The following is a 22,879-nucleotide window of genomic DNA, read 5'->3' as shown; positions in this document are numbered from 1 at the left end:
CCTGTGTTCCCTCCCTCTTTGCCCCAACTCATCTCCACATCCATTATTTCTCCAAGTCTCCCTCCATTTTGTCCCTCAACATTGCTGTTAGTATTGTTAAGGTTCTCGGTGTACTACGCGGATGGGGGAGGGCAGTTAGGGAGGGGTGGGGGGGTGGGGGGGGGGGGAAGCGAGGCAGGTTTACAAGGTTCTCCGGCTAACTTACAGTTTACCTGTGCCATGTGACTTTCCAACCGCTTGTCAGACATTCACGGGAGGTATGAAAATATCATAAAGACAGACAGTGTGGGGATAACGACCTCTCACTTACCGGGTGGGAGCAATCATGCATGCTACCTGAACCCAACGCTGAAGGGAAAGGTAAAGGTGGGAGGAGTTTGTGGTGTCTAAAGGGGCGTGTTGGAGATAATATGAGGTGTGGTGCGTGTAAGCATTATAGGTGCAGGAAAGACGGGGTAAAAATGCGTCATCGGATGGTGGTCGCTCCGCTCTGGTTGGAGGTGGGCAGTTGCTCTGAAAAGAACAGTTGGTGGCACCTCTTTGTTAAGCTCTTTTGAGTTCAGCCAGAATGAACTTTATACTACGAAAACTGAGAAAAGAAGTGTAAGATATTAGCCAACTGTGTGAGAACCAAAGGATATATATACAGTATATATATATATATATACTATATACAGTATATGTATATACTGTATATACACACTGTATATACACAGTGTATATACATAGTGTGTACTGTATATACAGTATATGCAGTGTGGCTTGGCTTCGGCCCTATGGTCTGCTCACTCAGTCCACCCGAGTGCCACGACCCCCAGCTCACCCCGCCAACACGAGCACCACCTCTTGAGCATCCTGTCACAAGCGATGAACCCAAACTAGAGCCACCACAAGACCAAAGCCAGAACCAGAATGCTCAGCCGCTCCCCTACGGCTCTTTTGTAATGCATTGGCGGAGGCGGGGCCAATAATCAGATCAAAATGAGCTCTTGGTGAAAATACGGCTGCCGATTGGTGCACCACCGTTTAGCTCCGCCCACGCCAGACCGATTTGGACTCAAAACCATGGCACGGTATGGAGCTCTCCAGGATTAACGTGGTGCTCATCTTGTGGTACATTACGGGAGCGGGGTGAACACTGAGGGCTCGTAACTGTTCATGGAGACGACGGACAGAGCGATTTATTATCCACAAGACATCAAACATCTGTTTATTCTGTGGTGTTTAATGAGGTTTGTAGAGCTCCAGCTGCCACGCGTACTTCTCGCACTCTCAAGCCGGTGGCACCAGTGATGGGCGTGAGGTGATGGAGGTGATGAAGGAAGTAATGATGAGGTACGTGGTGGGTAGTCAAGGTGAGGTTGTGGAGTGTAGGTCATGAGGCTTGGCGTGTCGGAGAGCAAGGAACAGCGTGTATCATGGCTTCATGAATTGGAATTTAACGTGTGTGTAGGAAAGTGTAACTTAAAATCTGTATTAATAAACAGTCATTGTGATGTACTTATGTGTCGTGTATAAAGGAAAGATATGGGGAAATACAGAGAGTGACGGTTTGGTTTTAGCGCGCCATTCAAATGAGCTTTTGGCGCAATGCGGGAACCACTCACGACCCACGAACCTTCCAGATTAAAACTAGAATCGCGCATCCATCATGAGACTCGCTGTGTGTACCACTCATGGCCCATGAACCTTCCATATTAAAACAAGAGCTGCACATACATCACGAGATGTGCTGCAGGACCCACTGACGGCCCACAAACCTTCCAGATTAAAACAAGAACTGCACATACATCACGAGACGTGCTGCAGGACCCACTCATGGCCCACGAACCTTCCAGATTAAAACAAGAATTGCGCATCCATCATGAGACTCGCTGTGTGTTCCACTGACGGCCCACGAACCTTCCAGATTAAAACAAGAACTGCACATACGTCATGAGATGCGCTGCAGGAACCACTCACGGCCCACGAACCTTCCAGATTAAAACAAGAACCGCGCATCCATCATGAGACTCGCTGTGTGTACCACTCACGGCCCACGAACCTTCCAGATTAAAACAAGAACTGCACATACATCACGAGACGTGCTGCAGGACCCACTGACGGCCCACGAACCTTCCAGATTAAAACAAGAACTGCACATACATCACGAGACGTGCTGCAGGACCCACTCACGGCCCACAAACCTTCCAGATTAAAACAAGAATCGCGCATACATCACGAGACGCGCTGCAGGGACCACTCATGGCCCACAAACCTTCCAGATTAAAACAAGAATTGCGCATACGTCATGAGACTCGCTGTGTGAACCACTCACGGCCCACGAACCTTCCAGATTAAAACAAGAACTGCACATACATCACGAGACGTGCTGCAGGACCCACTGACGGCCCACGAACCTTCCAGATTAAAACAAGAACTGCACATACATCACGAGACGTGCTGCAGGACCCACTCACGGCCCACAAACCTTCCAGATTAAAACAAGAATCGCGCATACATCACGAGACGCGCTGCAGGGACCACTCATGGCCCACGAACCTTCCAGAGTAAAACAAGAATCGCGCATACATCACGAGACACGCTGCAGGAACCACTCACGGCCCACAAAACTTACAGATTAAAACAAGAATCGCGCATACATCATGAGCACGCGCTGAGCATGAGATGTGCTGCCGGAACCACTCATGGCCCACGAACCTTCCAGAGTAAAACAAGAATCGCGCATACATCACTAAACTCGCTGTGTGAACCACTCACGGCCCATGAACCTTCCAGATTAAAACAAGAACTGCACATACATCACGAGACGCGCTGCAGGAACCACTCACGGCCCACAAACGTTTTAGATTAAAACAAGAATCGCGCATGCATCACGAGACGCGCTGTGTGAACCTCTCACGGCCCAAGAACCTTCCAGATTAAAACAAGAATCGCGCATACATCACGAGACGCGCTGCAGGAACTACTCACGGCCCACGAGCCTTCCAGATTAAAACAAGAATCGAGCATACATCACGAGACGCGCTGTGTGAACCAATCACGGCCCACAAACCTTCTAGATTAAAACAAGAACTGCGCATACGTCATGAGATTCGCTGTGCACACATGAAACAATTACCCCGTTGGAAAAACAGGGGAAAAGCCTCTACCCTTCACCAATGCATTTTATTACACTCTAACCCACTACACAAGGGGAAGGAGCTATTCTGGCCTTACACTATGGAAATAACAACACTAAGGGACCTGCATAGTGGCTGCCATTGTCATTGTTCTTTTCGTTCTGTTACATCATGATCCATTTTGTGTTCCAGCTCCTCAAAGATCGTCAACAATGTAAACAAATCATAGTCCAATATGCATTCTCTCAACAGATAAAGCTTTTTACTACAGGGTTCTACATTTTTTTTGTCTCTCTGCAAGAGCGAGGCTCAAGGAAGAGCAAGGTAAAATTTACAGTGGAGTAACGGGGCAACAGTTGGTCATAACTTGCAAAGGAATAAACAACCAGGAAGGGAGAGAGAGAGAGAAAGACAGAGAAAGACAGAGAGAGACACAGAGAGACAGAGACAGACAGACAGACAGAGAGAGACAGACAGAGAGAGAGACAGACAGACAGAGAGAGAGACAGACAGAGAGAGACAGAGAGAGACAGAGAGAGACAGAGAGAGACAGAGAGAGACAGAGAGAGACAGAGAGAGACAGAGAGAGACAGACTTTTGAAGTCCTTTTATTATCAAAATAATACAATTTTTTTAAATATAGTTACACCAAACATAAATACATGAAAAGCAATGAAACGAAAAGGTTCCAGAAGTATCACGCCACACAGATTGCCAAAATAAACCATTAACTTTGGACAAACTACAAAAACTCCAAAAATATTAACAGTTGGTTCTCAGGAACCTCACACAACCCTTCATGACACCAAGTATTGGTGAATTCATCAAGATTGTTTGCATCCTTATAGAAACAAAACTCTAGTTTAAGTCTTGCTGACACGAGGGCATTGAAAAACAACATAACATTGCATTCCCCGACAGGTTTACCGTTCAATTTCTCCCTTCTTGAGAAATATATTGCCAGCTTGGCTGTTACGACAAGAAACCTCATTAACCTGTTTTCCTTGCTTGACTTGGCATTAAAGCCGAAAATAAAAGAACGCAACGAGAAAACAACATTCATTCTGTGTGCCACAAGATTAAACCACCGAAACAAATGAACCAATCTCACACAATTAACGAAGGCGTGGAACACGTCCTCCATACATATGCAGAACGGGCAACATGTGGATTGTGGATGTCGGAGAGAAATGGTTGATTAACTTATTTGAGGGGACTATCCAGTGGATCAGTCTCCATTGGAGATCACCAGATCTTTTACTTACGAGCTTGCTATACATGGAGTCCCATACAGGTTCAGAGGGGGGTCCCACAGGCAACAGTCTCTTCCACCGGATTACTCCATTTAGCAGCATATCCCCCCAGCAGTAACTTGACACATGACTTGTATAGCTCTTTACTGCTAGTCTCTTGAAAGGGGCTTAACCCCATGCTAACCGGGGGTAAGGCTTCCGACTTGAAGTGCACCAATAACCCAGGAAAAACCCACTCATCGTGCAATGGTTCGAGCTCGTGGGACCAGCATACTCTCAGCCGTACCCCTATTCGTATCACCTCTCTCAACACTTTTGCAGTCACTCTTTCGGACCGACTTCCTGCTAGCTCGGCTACTTCTCCAGCTGATTTCCACCCGCAACCTGAAACTTGCGCCATAGGTGCCATACTTTTGTGATGCCGGCAATTATGAAATGCTGGCAGAGGTCCCTACTTTTGGGCATGTTCGGGAAAAGCCGATTGCAGAACAAATGCTCTTGTGCAAACATATGGATGTCGTAGTTGTCTTCTTGACGGCACACTGTGAGGTTCTGCCAAGCATTCAACACACTCTGATAAAAAACTGGAAGAGGAGATATGTCAACTTGTTGAAGCAGGTCCAAGAAACATTCGCAGCCATATCCCAGCCTGCCAGCCTGGCGCAAAATGTGGGTGGCAAAAACATGGTTTGGTAATTGCTCTTTCACCAAAAGTTTTTGCACAGAGCATAGCCGAAAGGCCATTATACGGCTCCTGACGTCTATCATACTCTGGCCACCCTCGGCCAATGGACGGCATACAACGTTTGGCCGTAACCAGTGATGACCTCCCCAAAATAACTCCAACAGTTGCCTTTGCACTTCCTTCACCAAGCCTTCTGGTGGTTGCAGGCAGATGAATCTGTGCCACAAGAAGGAGGCGACTAGATTCTTGACAACCAAACCTCGGCCCTTATACTAAAGGTGAGGCAGGGCTCTCCTCCACCTACTCATTCTCTTTTTCATGCGTTCACCAACACCTTCCCAGTTCTTCTGGCCATACTGTGGGGATCCAAGAAACACTCCAAGATAGCGAACACCTTCATCCACCCACTTTAAACTTGCAGGAAGGTGTATTGGCAGACCTTGCGCCATTCCAGATGCACTGTTCCTGACAGAGGGAACCCATAACGCTTTGCTCTTTTCCCAGTTGCACTTCAACGAGGAAGCTAAACCAAACAAATGTAGGCACTCAGCAAGAGCTGCAATGTCGTTATTGTTTTTAACAATGACTGCAACATCATCAGCATACGCCGATACGACAAATGGAGGATGTTCAGGAGATATACTCATTCCAGAAACGTTATTCCTTAGTAACACGAGAAGTGATTCCATTACAAGGGTGAACAGTAAGCCTGAGACAGGGCAACCTTGCCTTACCCCCCTTTGAACCTGTATGGGAGAACAAAGCTCATTGTTCACCTTAACTAAACTGAATATATTGTTGTACAATATAGCAATATAAGTTTTGAAATTAGCTCCAAATCCACAGGCTTCAAGCACATGATTCAAAAAGACATGATCGATGCTATCAAAAGCCTTTTCTAAATCAAGAAAAATTATACCAAAGTCATTCTGCACACAGTTGTCATCTATCAGATCTCTAATGAAAAATATGTTATCATACATGGATCTACCTGGGATACAATAACTCTGATCAGGGTGAACCAAATCGCTAATTACCTTTTTAACTCGATTCGCCAGAACTTTTGAAAGGATTTTATAATCAGTGCATAGAAGAGAAACAGGTCTCCAATTCTTCATGTGTCGCAAATCACCAGCCTTTGGAAGAAGGGACATCACCGCTCTTCTCAAACTTAAAGGCAATTCTCCATGAGTCAGTGATGATTCAAGAACATGCATCAGTTCTGGACCCAACAGTTCCCAAAATTCCACATAAAATTCAACCGGCAGACCATCGATTCCAGGGGCTCTTCCCGAGTCCATTCCAGCCAGGGCTTGCGTTAACTCCTCGAGCATAATTGGCGAGTCCATATCCAGCCGCTGGGGCTCGGTTAACGAGGATAGGTGAGAGGTTAAAAGGCTCATTGTTTCATCATAAACAACCTGTTTTGAAAACAGTTTGGAAAAAAAAAATCTTGATCACATAACCGTCTGTCTCTGGGATTTACAACAACAGCTCCGCCAGGATCAATTACAGAAAAAATGTTCTTGGGTGCTTTACTGACAGAATCCAGATGAAAAAAGGTTTACTAGGGGTATCTAAAACCTTTAAGTTCTTAACCCTAACTTCTTAACTTAACCCTTTTGCTTAACCCCACTCAAACTTTTTTGAAATTCCCGCCGAACAAAAAACGACTCCTGCGAACAATTGACGACGCTTCCGAACCCCCGCGCATGTTTGGCGAACTTTTGGAGCCTAAAATACGAATGTTGGACTTTGCCATTTTTTCGACATTCGCATCCTTCGCGAACCGTTCGCGTGTCCTGTGACAACCCACCTTTAGTCTGAGTAACAACCCTGCTGCTTTCTCCTGGATTAACTCTCTCAACTGAGTCTTCTTTTCTACTGAATCCGGAGAGACTAGTAATAACTGGTAGTTTCTTACATTATTATTCTTAGCCAGTTTACCTTTGAGCTGTACAATGTCAGCTTCCAAACAAGTCATTGTTACATTCTTAACATTTGTAATGTTTGCTCTAAACTGTTGACAAAACACCCGAATCTGGGTTTTCGTATTGTCCCACCAAAGATTAACTGAAGAAAAAGAGGGCTTTCTTAGGATTTGATTCACCCAGAAAACTTGGAAGGCTTCTTTAAATAGACCATCTTCTAGAAGACTGGTATTAAATTTCCAGTATGCACTTTTATGTATTGACCAAGGAAAAAGAAACCCCATGGTTACTAAATGATGGTCTGAGAATATTGACGGAAAATAATCCGGAGAGACTATAGCGTTTCTAAAAGGTGAGTTTATATACCATCGGTCAAGTCTCGCAAAGGACACTCTTCCTGTGGTAATGCGGCTCCAGGTAAACTGAGGTTCATTGGGGAAAGGTACCCTCCATACATCTAGCAAACCAACCCGAGAAAGGAAAAGGGATAAATCAATACATGATTCAGGATGAGGTTCTGCCGAGTTCCTGTCCATTTCAGGTTCAAAGGTACAGTTAAAATCACCCCCGATACACACACATTGGTTTAGATCAACTGTCTGCAGGTGATTAATCACAGACACAAAGAAAGCTTTCCGTTCTGTGCTCTCACTTGGTGCGTACACATTGAATAATGTGAAATGGAAATTATTAACCACCAGTTCTAGAGAGCTGAACTGGTCTTTAACAATCTCCTGGAAGAGGATTGACTCAGGTACTAGCCCTGGTCTAAGTACGAAAGCAACACCTGCCGAAAGAGAAGACAGGTTGCGAAAAAAGCACTATCCCCCAAAAACGCGACACCAATCATATTCTACGTTCTGGGTGATGTGCGTTTCCTGCATTTTTTTTTTTTTTTTTTTTTTTTTTTGTTGTATACAAGATCGAGGCTCGTGAAAGAGCTAACATTAATCACACAAAAAGACAAACCGACACACAAAACACAAAAAACAAGGGGAGCGGCAGACAAGATGGGGAGAGAGGGGGAAGGACACAAAAGAGAGGGGGAAGAGGGGGAAGGACACAAACACAACATTTGAGAGCAGGGACATCGGGAGGACTTGGGGGGAGGTGGGAGAGGATTAAAACATATGAACACTGCAAGGACTCTGGGGTGAATTACCGGGGGTAGAAAAGATCAAGGTTTTCGATGGGGGACGATAAGAGATGGTGGTGAACAGCTGTTTTAAAGACCTGGAGGGAGGAGTGGGATTGAAGGGAGTGGGGGAGTTTGTTCCAGAGGCGGGAGAAAAGGGGAATGAAAGAGTGAAGGTGAGCAGAGAGCCTAGACTTTGGCAGTTTAACCATAAGAGGGTTGCAGGCAGATCTTGTGCGACCTGAAGGAATATTGGGGGGACAGAGCACAGAGAGAGCTGGGGGAGCAAGGCCGGAGAGGAGTCGGTAGAAGACAGAAAGACCATCAACCTGCCTGCGGTGAGTGAGTGAAAGGCCCTCGGCGTTGACTACATCGCAGGAGATTCCAATGATTCTGAAAGCTTTGGCCTCAACAGCGTGAAGCCGGGCAAGGTGTGAGGCAGGAGCACCAGCCCAGAGGGGGGAACAGTATTCCATTGAGCTGCGGATGAAAGCCTTGTATGTGGTGAGGAGCTCAGGTGTGCCAAGGAAGGACTTCGCACGACGGAGGATGCCCAGTCGGCGACTGGCTTTGGAGGCCAGCTTGGAAATGTGGTTTTCCCAAGAAAGATCATGGCAGATAGTGAGACCCAAAAGCTTGAGCGACAGAACTTCTTGGAGAGGATTGTTGAGAAAGTAGATGGGAGGGTTGTCCAGTCGGTCCTTTCGGAGAGACATTGTAAGAGTGTGAGATTTGTCAGGATTGAAAGACATGTTCCACTTGTTTGACCAGTCTGTGATTTTGTCCAGGTCTGCAGAGAGTGAGGAGGCTGCAGACTGCCGATCTGAGGGATGAGGAATGGAGCGACAGAGAGTAGAGTCGTCAGCAAAGAGATAGAGAGGATTTTCAAGAGAGTCAGAGAGATCATTGATGAAGACCAGAAAAAGCACAGGGCCCAGAAGACTACCTTGGGGAACTCCAGCCTGAACAGGAAGAGGAGATGAGAGAAACCCATTCAGGGCCACACGTTGACTCCGACCAGAGAGGAAGTCCGCCAGCCATGCGTGGAGATTTCCATGGATACCAAAGGAGGAGAGTTTGGAGAGCAGAGCAGGGTGCCAGACCGTATCGAAGGCACGTGAAATGTCAAGGGAGACGGCTCTAATTTCCTGTTTGGCGTTGAGGACCTCCATCCATTGTTGAGAAAACAGAAGCAGCATGTCCAGAGTAGAGTGACCAGGTCTGAAACCAAATTGATGATCAGAGATCAAGCCATTGGAGAAGAGGAAAGATTTAATATCTGAAGCAATGATGGATTCCATGACTTTGCTGATAATTGGGAGAAGGCTGATTGGTCTGTAGTTGCTGGGATCTGTTTTTGCACCTTTTTGTGCAAAGCGGTGATGTTGGCTGATTTCCAAGCAGATGGCAGATGACCTTGAGCAAAAGAGAGGGTGAAGAGAACAGAAAGAGGGAGTGAAAGTGCAGAAGAACATGATTTTAGGACCCGTGGGCTGATGCCGTCAGGACCAGTTGCAGAATCAGAGTCGAGGGTTGACAGAAACTTTTCCACCTTGTCAGGAGGAAAGGACACAGAGTCCAGGAGCAGCTGGGTACGACTGGGTACGGTGGGTACAGAGAGGGATGGGTTTGGGACACAAGATTTAGAGGCAAACACAGAGTTGAGGCATTCAGCTTTTTCACGTGCGGAGTCAGCCGTTAAGCCGTTTGAGGTGAGGGAGGGGATGGAGGGGGAACAAACACCAGAAACAGATTTGACCAGACGCCACCAGGATTTGGAAGAGGGAGACAGATAAGAGAGTTCGGTCTTGAGAATGGTGAGATATTGTTTCCTGGCTCTCCTGAGGGTGGACACACACTTGTTTCGGGCTTTGTGAAAGGAAATGAGATTTCCTTCCGTTGGATTTGCTTTCCAGGAGACGTAAAAGTACATCGATATTTTTGCGCCAAAACAAACTTTGCACTTGAGTTTGGCGGTTTGGGTTTGCACCTCCGCCGTTAATGTTCAAGATGCCAAATGTAATTTGTTTCATTCCTTATCAAAAGGGTTGATTGGGTGTTGCGAAATCTTAAGACCGGCTTTTGTAATAACTTTCCTGAGTCGGTGAAACTGTGACCTTGTTAGTGGAAATTATTTGGCCTTTCTCATTGTTTCTTTTGCTGATTGAATAAATGAACCTAAATTCAGGAAATGTATCCCTGATAACTACATTTCGCTGTCTATCGGTTTCATCCAAAAAAGAAAGTACTAGATGAGGAGATATCATTGGCTGATTCAACTGAGACTGAGACAACTCGGGCACCTCGTCATCCTCATCAGATTCCGACAAGTCTGACAAGGTCTCTCCGGGATCGAGGATGTCGGCTTCCGTGGTCACTATGGGAATTGTCAGTGTCTCTGGGGATTCGCTGGAGAGCTCCACTGTGCGATCAACGTTGCCATGGTGATATTTGTGCTCGTCAGAAGTTGAAACCTCGGTTTCATCCTCTTGTGGAGCACTATCTACCGAATCAATAAGCGACTCGGTAACACAGTTTTGAATCTGCATCGGTAGAGCAGCACTGTGAAGGGATAAGTCAGTCACTGTGAAGGGATAAGTCAGTCACTGTGGAGGGATGAGTCAGTCACTGTGAAGGGATGAGTCAGTCACTGTGGAGATGAGTCAGTCACTGTGGAGATGAGTCAGTCACTGTGGAGGGATGAGTCAGTCACTGTGGAGGGATGAGTCAGTCACTGTGGAGGGATGAGTCAGTCACTGTGAAGGGATAAGTCGGTCACTGTGGAGGGATGAGTCAGTCACTGTCTGCTCCTTTACAGTGACTAATGATCGTAACGGTTCGTTTGAGGGTTTATCAACGTCTTCAGCGTTGCCACTTATTTCACCCATATAGCAATCTGTATCCACAGAGTTCGTACACAAACTTTGACATATTATCCTCAATTGCAGCACCCAATTCATTATCCTTTTTTCCAAACCCAATGGAAGCATGAGGAACACATTGAGGTGCGTGTTCAGCTACACTGGCCTTCCCCAATATCACCTTTTTTGGATTACTGGTAGTAAAATTACCAACCGACACCCTTCATTTTTTAGCACCAATAATAGGATCCTCCTCCATTCCTTCACGACATGAGGGAATGGCAGCAAAAGTTGTACAAGTTGGGGTCACTTCGGTTTCTGTAACAGGAAGAGGAAGTGAAGTACGATCGTTTTCAGGACTCGGGACAAGCACATGGATGTTGCTGTCGTTCGTCTCACTGCAGGAGGGAACAGCAGGAACTGGTAAACTCACAGGATTAACTCCAGTCGGTATATTAGGTTAACAAAAATGTATCAATTGAATGCAGGTTTATTAGCAACAACGATGAACAATCAATCTGCAAGACAAAGAAAGCGATGGTAGATATTAGAATAAGATAATAGATACAGAATATGCAAATAACAATGCGCAGTATTACACAAGATGAGAACGCAATAGAGAACAGCACCATACAAGAGTTGTCTATCTCCCTTTCCCAAAAACGTTCAATTGTGACACAGAATAGAACGAAACTGGAGACCGAGAAAAAGGATCACATGAGTTTATAATTGATATTCTTCTGAATTGAATTGGGCTGGTGGTTTGATAATTCGCTTCGGGCGGCCCGTCACCACCCGATCAATCGTCGGAGTCCTCTGAGGGCAGTTCGTAATTTCCTGGTCCATTGTGGGAGTCTCCGGTGGGTGGTTCACTATCGCCCTGTCCGACGCCGGAGTCCCCTCCAGCTGGTCCATCATCACCCGAACCGTCAAGGGGGCAGAAATAGGCAGTGACCGTGGAGGTGTGGCGGTGGTCTGCACATGTGGTTGGTTAGCGACTCTCGCGGGTGGTGTCATCGCGGTGGTGGAGCGGAGTGTCTGTGATGGTAAGCCCGGCGCAATGACATGTTGGGGTTCACCCTTCTGGGGAGTGGTAACAGGATTGAGACAGACTCTTGGAGCGGCGATGGGTTGGGTACCAGACATTAAGTATGTCGGTACGATTGGCATAACACTTGGCATAACGGTTGGCAGCATGCCACTTTTGCCAGTCGTAGTGGGACTTGTCATGCTGAAAGGCGTAAAACGTCGCAGGAACTTACGATTCCGGAGAGTGATTCTTCCGGAGCCATCCACCTTGACAACGTATTGATCGAATTGTTTTACCTCAATCACGGTTCCGGTCCGGTCCCATTTTCGTGGTTCCAGGCCGGTCTGGTTCTGGATCCGGACATGGTCCCCGACGGCCAGTGGAGGTAGTTTTGTCGTGTGTTCAGAGAGTCTTTCGATCTCCCTGGCATGCCGAATGCGCAAAGCTTCCTCACGATTGTTGCGTGTTTCCCGCCAGGTGTCCGATGGCAAGTATCTGCCTGGGATGATGGGTATGAAGTCCTTGACTGGCCTCTTGAAGATGATCATGGCTGGAGACAACCTAGTGTCCTGATCCGGTGCATTCCGGTACTGGAGTATTGCACGTTGGAACCGATCAGTGTCTAGTTCACCATTGGAACCAGTGTTATCGGTGATCATTCTTTTCGATGTTTTGACTGCGATCTCGGCACGACAGTTGCTGTGTGGGAAGGCAGTGGATGACAACCGATGGTTAACGCCCCACCGACGCAAGAAGTCTTGGGTGTCGTGTGCCGTGAATTCTGGCCCACAGTCAGATGCCAATTCGTCGGGGATACCATAAGTGGCGAAGTTCGACCGCAGACATTTCACTAGGCCTTGTGCCCCGCCAGTTGTTAGCTGAATGATTGGCCAATTAGAGTAACGATCAACGGTGACCAAATAACTCCGACCCTTGTGATGAAAGTAATCTGAACAAACGTACTGGAAAGGGTAGGCAGGTTCAGCTGAGGCTGTAGGTGGAGCGCTTGGTTGCGATGGGGCCATCCGATTGCAGTGTGAGCAGCGATTGCGCATCTCATGAATCTGGGGAGTGATTCCAGGCCAAAAGATCGAGCTGCTGGCCCGGGTGGTCATAGCCGTGACTCCTTGGTGAGCAGCATGAAGATTCTCAAGGACAAGCTTCCGTAGCTTCGGTGGGATGATAATCCTCCCCTTGTAGACCACTATGCCATCAATAGTGTAGAGGTGTTCACGGAAGGGAAAGTATTCCAAAATGGACACAGGGAAATCGTCCCGACTGGCAGGTAGACCCTGCTCAATAGAATTGAGTAACTGCAGCATCTGAGTGTCACTTGCTGTTTCGTCCCGAACATCGTCCCAAGTGACGGACCGCACAGAATCGAGTGTCTTGATGGCTGCCATAGAAATAGCCATTTCCATGCCAGTGTCGTCATCTGTGGTCCACAGCCCAGTCAAGGTGTGCTGTCTTAGTGTAGTCGATGTGGCCACATCCATAATGGAGGAAATGTCATCCACCAGTGGCAGTCGTTCCGATGGTCTGGCACCCGACGGATGTCGTGAAATCGCATCTGGTACGCAGTGTCGTTTTCCCGGGATGTGGATAATTCGGAAACGATATGCTAGGGTCCTTTCTTTCAAGTTGGCAAGCCGCGTGTTATGGATGTCCTCTAATCGTCTGTCACCAAGAAGCTTGATTAAGGGCTTGTGATCGACGGCAATAATCAGGTTCTTGCATCCCAACACAAAATACTTTACTTTTTCCAGGCTGTCCGCCACTGCTAGAGCTTCACCCTCTATCGGAGCATAGCGCGACTCCGCTGCATGGGTGAAGCGGCCTCCAGCAAGGGTGATTTTCCAGCCATCGGGGCAGCACTGTGGGGTTTCACCAGGGCATCTGCAGTGTTTTTGGAGGAGCCAGAAGCCAATCCCATCCTTCGACCAGTCAGTTGCGAGACATGTTGTCCGTTCCTTGTCAAAGATCCGGACCCCATTTGCGACTTCAGATATGATGAGTCGTTTTGATTCTTCGAATAGGGATTGTAGTGTTGCATCCCAGTAGAAGGGGGTGCATGGTTTTAGGAGGTCCCGAAAAGGTCGCATCCTCTCGGTCATGCTGAAGCAGTATGTTACCTGATTGACTAGCCCAAACCAGGAGCGAATGTCAGTAATTGTTTTTGGTGTGGGGAAGTCCTGTATCGCTTGGAGATACCTTTGGCATGGTCGTACACTGTCCATGGTGATCTCGAATCCAGCGAATTCGACCGTGTCCTGACCAAAATGGAATTTCGTCGGATTTTGCGTAATCCCATTACGGCCGCACAGGTCGAGCCAGTTGCATGTCTGAAAAAAGCTCTCTTCCAATGTGTCGCTCCACATGATGGTATCATCAATACATTTGGACTTGTTTTTGAAGTCCGATACAATTTCGTCAAATCGTCTGGAGTATCCCTCACCTGAAGCGATGTAACCTTGGGGAGTGGTGCAGTAACGGTATCGGCCCCATGGTGTGATGAACGTTGTCAGATGGCGGTCACATTCTCTGATTGGAACGCTGTGATAGCCATTCCAGGCGTCTGTTACCGTCTTTTTGGTGTTATGTGGCACCGCCATTGCTTGATGGAAGGGTGACTGGGTGTGGTGGGTCTCACGTGTGCAGTGCGCATTCAGTGGTTGCAGATCAACTGTCCTCCGTGGGGTCCCATCCTTCTTTGGACAGACGACCATTCTGCTGCACCATGTCACTGGTTCACCAATTGGCACCGGTTCCAGAACCCCTAACCTGATGTCGCGATCGATACCAGCCTTGACTTCTGCCTGCCAGTGTAAGGGGACAGGCACTGGGGTGTGCACCGCTTTTGGTGTTGCCTCGGGGTCAACCATCAGTGTGAGAGGCGGACCTTCCATGTGGGGTAGTGGCTGGTGTTCGCAGACATTGAATGTGCTGCTTTTGTAGTACTCCAGTAGCCATTTCTCCAGCCTCTCTCGGTTCTCGTCAGTGGCCGGAAATGGGATAGATGTAGGCAGTGTAGGGGGAAGCGATCTTTCCGGGCAGTTACAATTTGCATCGATAACTGCTGCCACTGCAGCACCAACTGTGTTGGATTCGCCAATGGTTGGGAAGCTACTAGACACGAGGCCTAGATCGACGCATGCTTCACGACTGAGATACATGTTCCGTGTGTCAGGTGAGATGTAGCAGATTTGTCGGGTTTCAATAATGTCGCCATTGGCTGTGCGACCAGACAGGTGTAGGAGCATGGCGCCGATAATCCGGACCCTTCCACTGTTAACAGCATTCATCTTCAGGTTGACAGGTAACAGGTCTTCATTACGCAGCCCGAGTTTGTGGAAAATATTAAGTCCTGTGAGGCAGCTTTGACAGCCAGTGTCGGCCATGGCCTGGAGCCTGGCCGATTTTGGTCGGGATGACAGTGGCTGGCTGAAATGGTCATAAGATTCCTTATCGATCCGTGCTATGAGTTTTATGTACGGCTGTGGTTGAGACTTCTTCTTGGTCCAGCCAGAGAGGTGGTCAAATATATGGTGGTCGAGGTGTAGTGGAGTTGACAAGGTGGCCATGGCCCTTTTAATTTGCGGCTACCAAATGGCCGTTTCTCGTTCCGTGACAGAGCAGAGGAGATCGTGGACCTGGCTGCTTTCTTCCACATCATGAGCATCCATTGATTTGTCCGTAGGTTTGTTGTCCGCCTTTTTCGTGCCTCCCCGGCAGACATGTGCAAAATGGCCGCGAGTGGCGCATTTACTGCATGTTTTCCCGTAGGCATTGCAGAATTGACGCCTTTGGTCGATGTTCGGCTGTTTGCCATGACCAGTTTTGCCGCAATAACTACAAATGGCCGCCTGCTTGTCGGTAGTGATCAGGGCTCTTTTGTTCTTCCAGTTTTTGTATTGGCTTGCGCCATGAGCGCCTTCACTATCGAGCAAGGCATTCTGGGAACGTTTCCCTGCTTCCTTGGCCCCGACGAAAGTGAGAACTTCCTCCAAGCTCATGTTCTGATTTTGATCGCCGAGAATGTCCTGTTGTATATCTTGATCGGCGAGTCCCCGACATAGGACATCGCGAACCATGTCCTTGGTGTAGTTGACATCAGTAGGGGGATTGCATGAGCATACAACAGAAAACTTGCAGATCTCAGCTTGACCAGCCAGACGGGCTGCGTAGGTACGAATTGGTTCTTCTCGGTCCTGTCGCATGTTGTGGAGGTTTACGCGGGACACCATGGTATTCTCCTCTCGGACAGCAAGGGACCGAATGGCTTGTAGTATAGCTGCCTCGTCCTTGATTTCAATGCGTGGGTTGCTGCGGTGGAGGTCACGTCGTAGGTTATCATCACAACATTCAAGGAGTTGAACGCGAACATCATTGCCGATTATCTGGGTCGCTGCCTTGTAACCATCCCATCTTCTGGTGAAATATTGCCAATCTTCGCTGGTACCGCCGGTTTGGATACGAGGACGGCTGACTTTGTCCGGTTTGGCTGGTGCAATGGACGTGTGAGTCATGGCGTGGATGGAGAGCTGGATAGCAGCAACGGCATTGTCAGTGCTGTCAGTAACGTAGACACAGCTCGGGAAGGGGCAGACTGCAGCAGGCATCTTCAGATGAGTTGATTGTTCATAAACAAGAATGTATCAATTGAATGCAGGTTTATTAGCAACAACGATGAACAATCAATCTGCAAGACAAAGAAAGCGATGGTAGATATTAGAACAAGATAATAGATACAGAATATGCAAATAACAATGCGCAGTATTACACAAGATGAGAACGCAATAGAGAACAGCACCATACAAGAGTTGTCTATTAGGAACACGAGTATTCTTATCCTTTTTACACTCGGTGTCTACGTGGCCATTTTCCCCACACTTTGAACATGAATCCTTGGGACAGAAACGTTTCACGTGACCAAAGGCTCCACAGTGAAAGAACGTTAGTGAGGCTGACGAGGCGTACATTTGATACTCCCGATCGTCGGATTTTACTTTAAATGAAATATTTAACCCTGTATTGTCGCCTCGATCGGGAAGTACCATGTAAACGTGGTGATGGAAGCTCATAACATGTTTTATCCTCTCGTCTCGGCTCTTCAGGGGGATCATGGACATTCTCGACACATCTGTTCCATAATGAGAAAGGACTGACATCAGTTTGTAGCTTGATATAAATGGTGGTACATTTGATATGACAATTTTCATTGCTGGTGTATCCATGGGGGACGCTAACATAAAAACACCACTCTCTGTGGTTAAACTTGCACTCACGACGTCATGAACAAAATTTTCTTCGGACACGAAAAAAACGTTTTGATTCATTCGTAGGGCAGCTCGGACATGTTCACACCCGATTATATTCCCTACTGCGAGTACCACATCCTCAGTGAGGACTCCTGGTGGAACACACACAAATGCATGCTTCCCTCGTTAAACTGTCGAACGCCTCCAACCGAGAGCGTGTATTCGCCATACCAGCGAATTAACACCCCCCACTTGTCCGAACCAGACAAGAAGGTACCAAACCTAAATAAATCGAACTAAAATAAATAACAAACGTGCATTATAAGCACAAAAAAGGCTTACAAAGCACCGTCAAAGCCAGTAGGCCGCACCCAAAATGGGCCCGCTCTCAATCCTCTCTCTCTCTCTCTCTCTCTCTCTCTCTCTCTCTCTCCCCCTCTCTCTCTCTCTCTCTCTCTCTCTCTCAAAGCACACGAGATGGAGATGGAGGGGGGGGGGGGGGAGGGGAGGGCAGGAGAGGTGAAAAACACATAGAGGGCTCACCACAAAACAGAGCAGCTGCATACGGCAGTCATGATGCCACACCCAAGTCGCAACAGCAGGCAAGGAGAGAGAGAAAGAGAAAAAGAAAAATAAAGAAAGAGACAGACCAGCAAGTAGCAAGTGAGAGGCCTGGGGATAATAAAAGTCATGAATCACGATGAGGGATAACACGTGCGGGGTGGTGCACTTTGCCTGCTTGATGCTTGAAGCTCTGGAGGGAAGAGTGAAACAGAACAATCAATGGAGGGTGGTTCCGTAGATGGGAGAAGCAAGGAATACTTTAACAATTATTATTGGAGGGCCTGGGTTTGGGAAATGAAGGGAATGGAAGTGTGTGTGGAGGGGATTGGAGCAGTGGGGGGGGGGGGGGGGGGGGATGAGAGCAGGGGGGGGGGGAGGGTGGGGGAATTTGCACTTTAGTTAGTTTTTAATTTGTTTCAGGACAATATTTCATTTGGAATAAGTCTACAATCTCGAATATAGTTTCCTTTTCCTTGGAATGTCGAGCTTCTTTCTCCTGCTGGCCCTCGATTCGAGCTCGGTGGTTAACATTTGCACCTCTGTGCATTGATTCAGAATGGCATGTGTTCTCCCAAATTGGTTATCCTTTGCGGATTGTTTATTTATGTATTTATTTAACAATGACCTCCAAATACAATGACCTCTAAATGAAAGATAGAGACTTCATCACAAAACCTCGACATTAACCCATTGTGTGGGATTTGAGAGTGTTGCGTCAGGATGTCGTGCAGGAACATGTTTGATCGCAGCTTGTGTCATCATTGTCATTTCACAGCTTTATTACCCTGTTATACTGAGTGTTGGCTGTTTTAAATTGTTATTTTCCTTTATCTGAATGTCTGTCAAAAAGAGTTTGAACATATACAAGTATAAAGAATCTTATGCAACACACACACAAGCAAACATGTACTCAAACACACACCAGGCATTATTGCTCTGGGCCTCTGTCTACTGTCCCAAGTTTGCGTTTTCTCGGCCTGACATCATCATCCTCGGGCAACGATAAAAGGAAATAGTTGTCGAGTGTAGAATTTGGATCCAATAGCCAGCATTCTTAAACAGTTAATGTGTCCACTAATAGTCCAATTACCAAAACTAGTGAGATACCCATGCTACGCACGTGTGGGAGGCCAGAAGCAAACAGGCAATGCAGATACGGCGAATGCGAAAGCATGAAACCAATAAATTCCACATTCCTGTAGCACCTTCAGTCGCACATCAGACATGGACAGCAAGTTCGTGAAGGACTTCCATGAAAAACGTACCGGTTCGCAAACAAACGGGTGCGTTCACGTATAGAAACATCGATCGTGGATCCGTGGCGAATATGCATATGGCGATCCGCGAAGTTCACGTTCAGAAAGTAGAAACCATCACGGCATTTCGTCATTCACTTGAACTCGATATCTCTTTTTTCATTCCAAACAGCATCACTCCAATCACAAATTAATCACAAATTAATCACAAAATTAACTTTTAACAACATTGTTAATGTTTCCTTCATTGTAAAAACTACCAAGTCAAGAGTTAAAAGGATTTTGAGCCGGTAGGTGTTACAGAATTGGCAAGATCGATGGAGACAGCGATCTGTTGGCTTATACACCGCCCAAATAGCTATGTGGAATTCTCTTATGTAGAGATTAAACTCACGTCGTTTGAACTTTGGCCGAGGTCATTATTTACTTTTAATGATGTTCATATACGAATCAAAAAGTGTGTACCCTCCAGTGTGTATCCTGGATTAGAATAGGTACACCGTATCCCTGTGTGTTGTAAGAGACGACTAAGAGGGTTGGCGTCAGGAAGAGCATCCGGCCATAAAAACATTGCCTCAAAAAGAGAACCATGACAATTACAACTACATATGGGCAGGGTACAGCCCGAAGAGGAGATCGGTTTCTGAGGTTTGGGACATGGAATGTAGGGACAATGACAGGGAGATCAGGAGAAGTGGTGGAAGTATTGGTCAGAAGAAGAGTGGACATATGTTGTGTGCAAGAGACGAGATGGAAGGGAAGTGGTGTGAGAATGGTGAAGGGTAGGCAGGGACAGAAATACAAGTTTGTGTGGCAAGGGTGCCTGGAGGGCATGAATGGTGTTGGTGTCATGTTTTCTGAGGAGTTTGTAGACAGTGTGGTGAGTGTGACTAGAGTCAGTGATAGGTTGATGATGGTGAAAATGGTGATTGGAAAGCTCTTGGTGAACGTCATCTCGGGATATGCTCCGCAGGTTGGTCGGAGCGATGAAGAGAAGGACAAGTTCTGGTGTGCGATAGAGAAGCTGATGGAAAACGTGAAAGATGAGGAAGTTGTTGTGGTAGCAGGAGACCTAAATGGACATGTGGGAAGGAGTATGGATGGTTTTGAGGGAGTTCATAGGGGTTACGGATATGGTGTGAGAAATGGAGAAGGTGAAAGGATTTTGGAGTTTGCTGTTGGAGCTGATTTGTTGATTTGTAATACTCAGTTCCAGAAAGAGGATAATAAGCTTGTTACATACACGTCAGGTGGGTCAACGACAACCGTTGACGACCTGATGGTGCGTAGGCGAGATAGGGGGCACCTCCGGGACACAAAGGTGATCCCAGGGGAGGAGCCTGTTTCACAGCACCACTTGGTTGTCTGCGACATAAGGGTGAAAGGTGCGAGGAGAGCTCGGCGGCTGAAGTACCAACCAAGAATGAAGGTGTGGAGGTTGAAAGAGGTGACAGGAAGGGAGGCATTAAAAGAGAGGCTGAGTAGGGTAGATGATGATGTGGTTGAGCTTGAAAGTGGTTGAATGTCAATGAAAGCTAGTCTGTTGGGAGCCGTTGGTGAGGTATGTGGATAGACAAAAGGACCACCGAGGCACTCGGAAACATGGTGGTGGGATGATGAAGTTGGAAAGAGGATTGACGAGAAGAGGAAGAAGTTCAAGGAGTGGCAGAAGGCGAAGGGTACGGGAGCAGTAACAGCAGAGCATGAAAGTTATAAGGCAGCCAAGAAGGCTGCAAAGAAAGAGGTAGCAAAGGCGCAGGAGGCATGTAGGAAAATGTTCGGAGAACGCTTGGATTTGGAAGAGGGTCAGAGAGCAGTATTCTGGATTGCAAAGCAGATAGCGAAAGAGAGGTGTGATGTGATGGGGGTGAGTTGCTTGAAGGATGAAGTGGGACAAATCGTTATGGACCCAGATGGAATTAAAGGAAGATGGAAAAGATATATGGAAATGCTGTTGAATACAGAGAATGAATGGGATGGCAACAGTAACCCAGTTTTAGGACCGGCAGAGAAGATAACTGAGAAGGAAGTTGAGGAAGCGATAAAAGCAATGAAGAGTAGAAAAGCGGGAGGGCCGACGGGAGTTGTGGGAGATATGTTGAAGGCAGCAGGAAGTTGGGGTGTGAAGAGAATGACAGAGATCTGTAATCTGGTCGTGAAAGAAGGCCGCATTCCAGTGGATTGGGAACTGAGTACCCTGGTCCCTCTATACAAGGGTGAAAGGCGACCCTATGGAGTGTGGCTTGTACCGAGCGATAACGTTATTGGAGCATGGAATGAAGGTATTGGAAAGGGTGTTGGAGAGGAGGATAAGGAAGAAAGTGAAGATCGACGAAATGCAGTTTGGATTTATGCCAGGAAGATGAACGACAGATGCACTTTTTATTGTGAGGCAGCTGCAGGAGAAGTACATGGAGAAGAGGAAGAAGTTGTTTCTTGGGTTTGTTGATCTGGAGAAAGCATTCGATCGGGTTCCACGCAAAGTATTGACATGGGCATTGAGGAAGTTAGGAGTGGAGGAATGGTTGATCAGAGTAGTGATGGCAATGTACAAAAGAGCGCGCAGAGCTGTAAGGACGAAGGACGGGAACAGTGGTGAGTTTGAGGTGAAGGTGGGAGTGCATCAGGGGTCGGTACTAAGTCCACTACTATTTGTAGCTGTGATGGAGGTGCTGGCTCAGAACGTAAAGGAGGGTTTACCGTGGGAGTTGTTGTATGCAGATGATCTGGTGTTGATTGCGGAAAGTATGGATGGACAAGGAAAATATGAACAAGTGGAAGGAATGTATGGACACAAAAGGTCTGAAGGTGAATATCGGAAAGAGGAAGGTGATGGTAAGTGGTAAAGCATGTGGTGAGTTGGAAAGAACTGGGAAGTAGCCCTGTGCTGTGTGCAGGAAGGGTGTCGGAGTGAACTCCATTCAATGTACAATGTGCGCTGAGTGGGTTCATCAAAAATGTAGTGGTCTGAGAGGGTCATTTACCAGTGTGGCAGCTACATTCAAATGTAAGGTGTGCACAGAGGGAGCTGCAGATGGAGGAAATGTTGAGTTGGATCTTGGAGACGGCGTGAAGATGGAAGGTGTGAAAACATTTTGCTACCTCGGAGACATGCTGAATGGAGAAGGTGGATCAGACTCGGCAACGGTTGCTAGAGTGAGATGTGCATGGAAGAAGTTTCGGGAACTGAGTGGCGTGCTGATGATGAGGGGAGTGTCGTTGAAGCTGAAGGGAAAGGTGTATGCTGCATGTGTGAGAAGTGTTATGATTTATGGGAGCGAGACATGGGTAATGAACGTAGAGCAGCAACGGAGGTTGGAAAGGGTGGAAATGCGAATGGTTCGATGGATGTGCGGAGTATCATTGAGAGAATGAATGAATTGCGAAAGATGATGGGAATAGAGCCTGTGATTGATGCTGTGAAGAGGAACAGGTTCAGATGGTTTGGTCATGTGTTGAGGAAGGATGAAAGTGACTGGTTGAGAAGAGTGATGGAAATGAATGTAGAAGGAAGTAGAGGACGGGGAAGACCGAGAAAGACATGGCTAAAGATGGTGGAAGAAGAAATGCGGGCAAGGGGGTTAACAAGGAGAGATGCAGAAAATAGGGCAAGATGGAGAAGATTGTCATGGGGACCGCAAGGCTAACCCCCGCTCTAGTAGGGAAAATGGCCTTAAAATGCATGTTGTTGTGTGTTGTGTATATACGAATCAAAAAGAAGATAATTGGTTTTGGGTCGTCCTTTCCGCATATCTCGTGGGATTGTGAGTTGGAGAGACGGCCA

The 22,879-nt window shown here is 47.2% G+C and overlaps 1 protein-coding gene across 10 annotated transcripts in view; it reads left to right on the top strand.

Annotated features, from left to right (window-relative positions):
- The window catches only part of LOC137439963 (dystrophin), a 1,283,433-nt gene that overhangs the window by 396,326 nt on the left and 864,228 nt on the right, over positions 1 to 22,879 (top strand). The gene's annotated exons all lie outside the window — the stretch shown is intronic.

This window comes from Myxine glutinosa, chromosome 14 (assembly GCF_964187855.1).
Source record: "Myxine glutinosa chromosome 14, kmMyxGlut1.1, whole genome shotgun sequence".
Taxonomy (NCBI): Eukaryota; Metazoa; Chordata; class Myxini; order Myxiniformes; family Myxinidae; genus Myxine; species Myxine glutinosa.
This window is presented reverse-complemented; position numbering and strand designations above follow the sequence as displayed.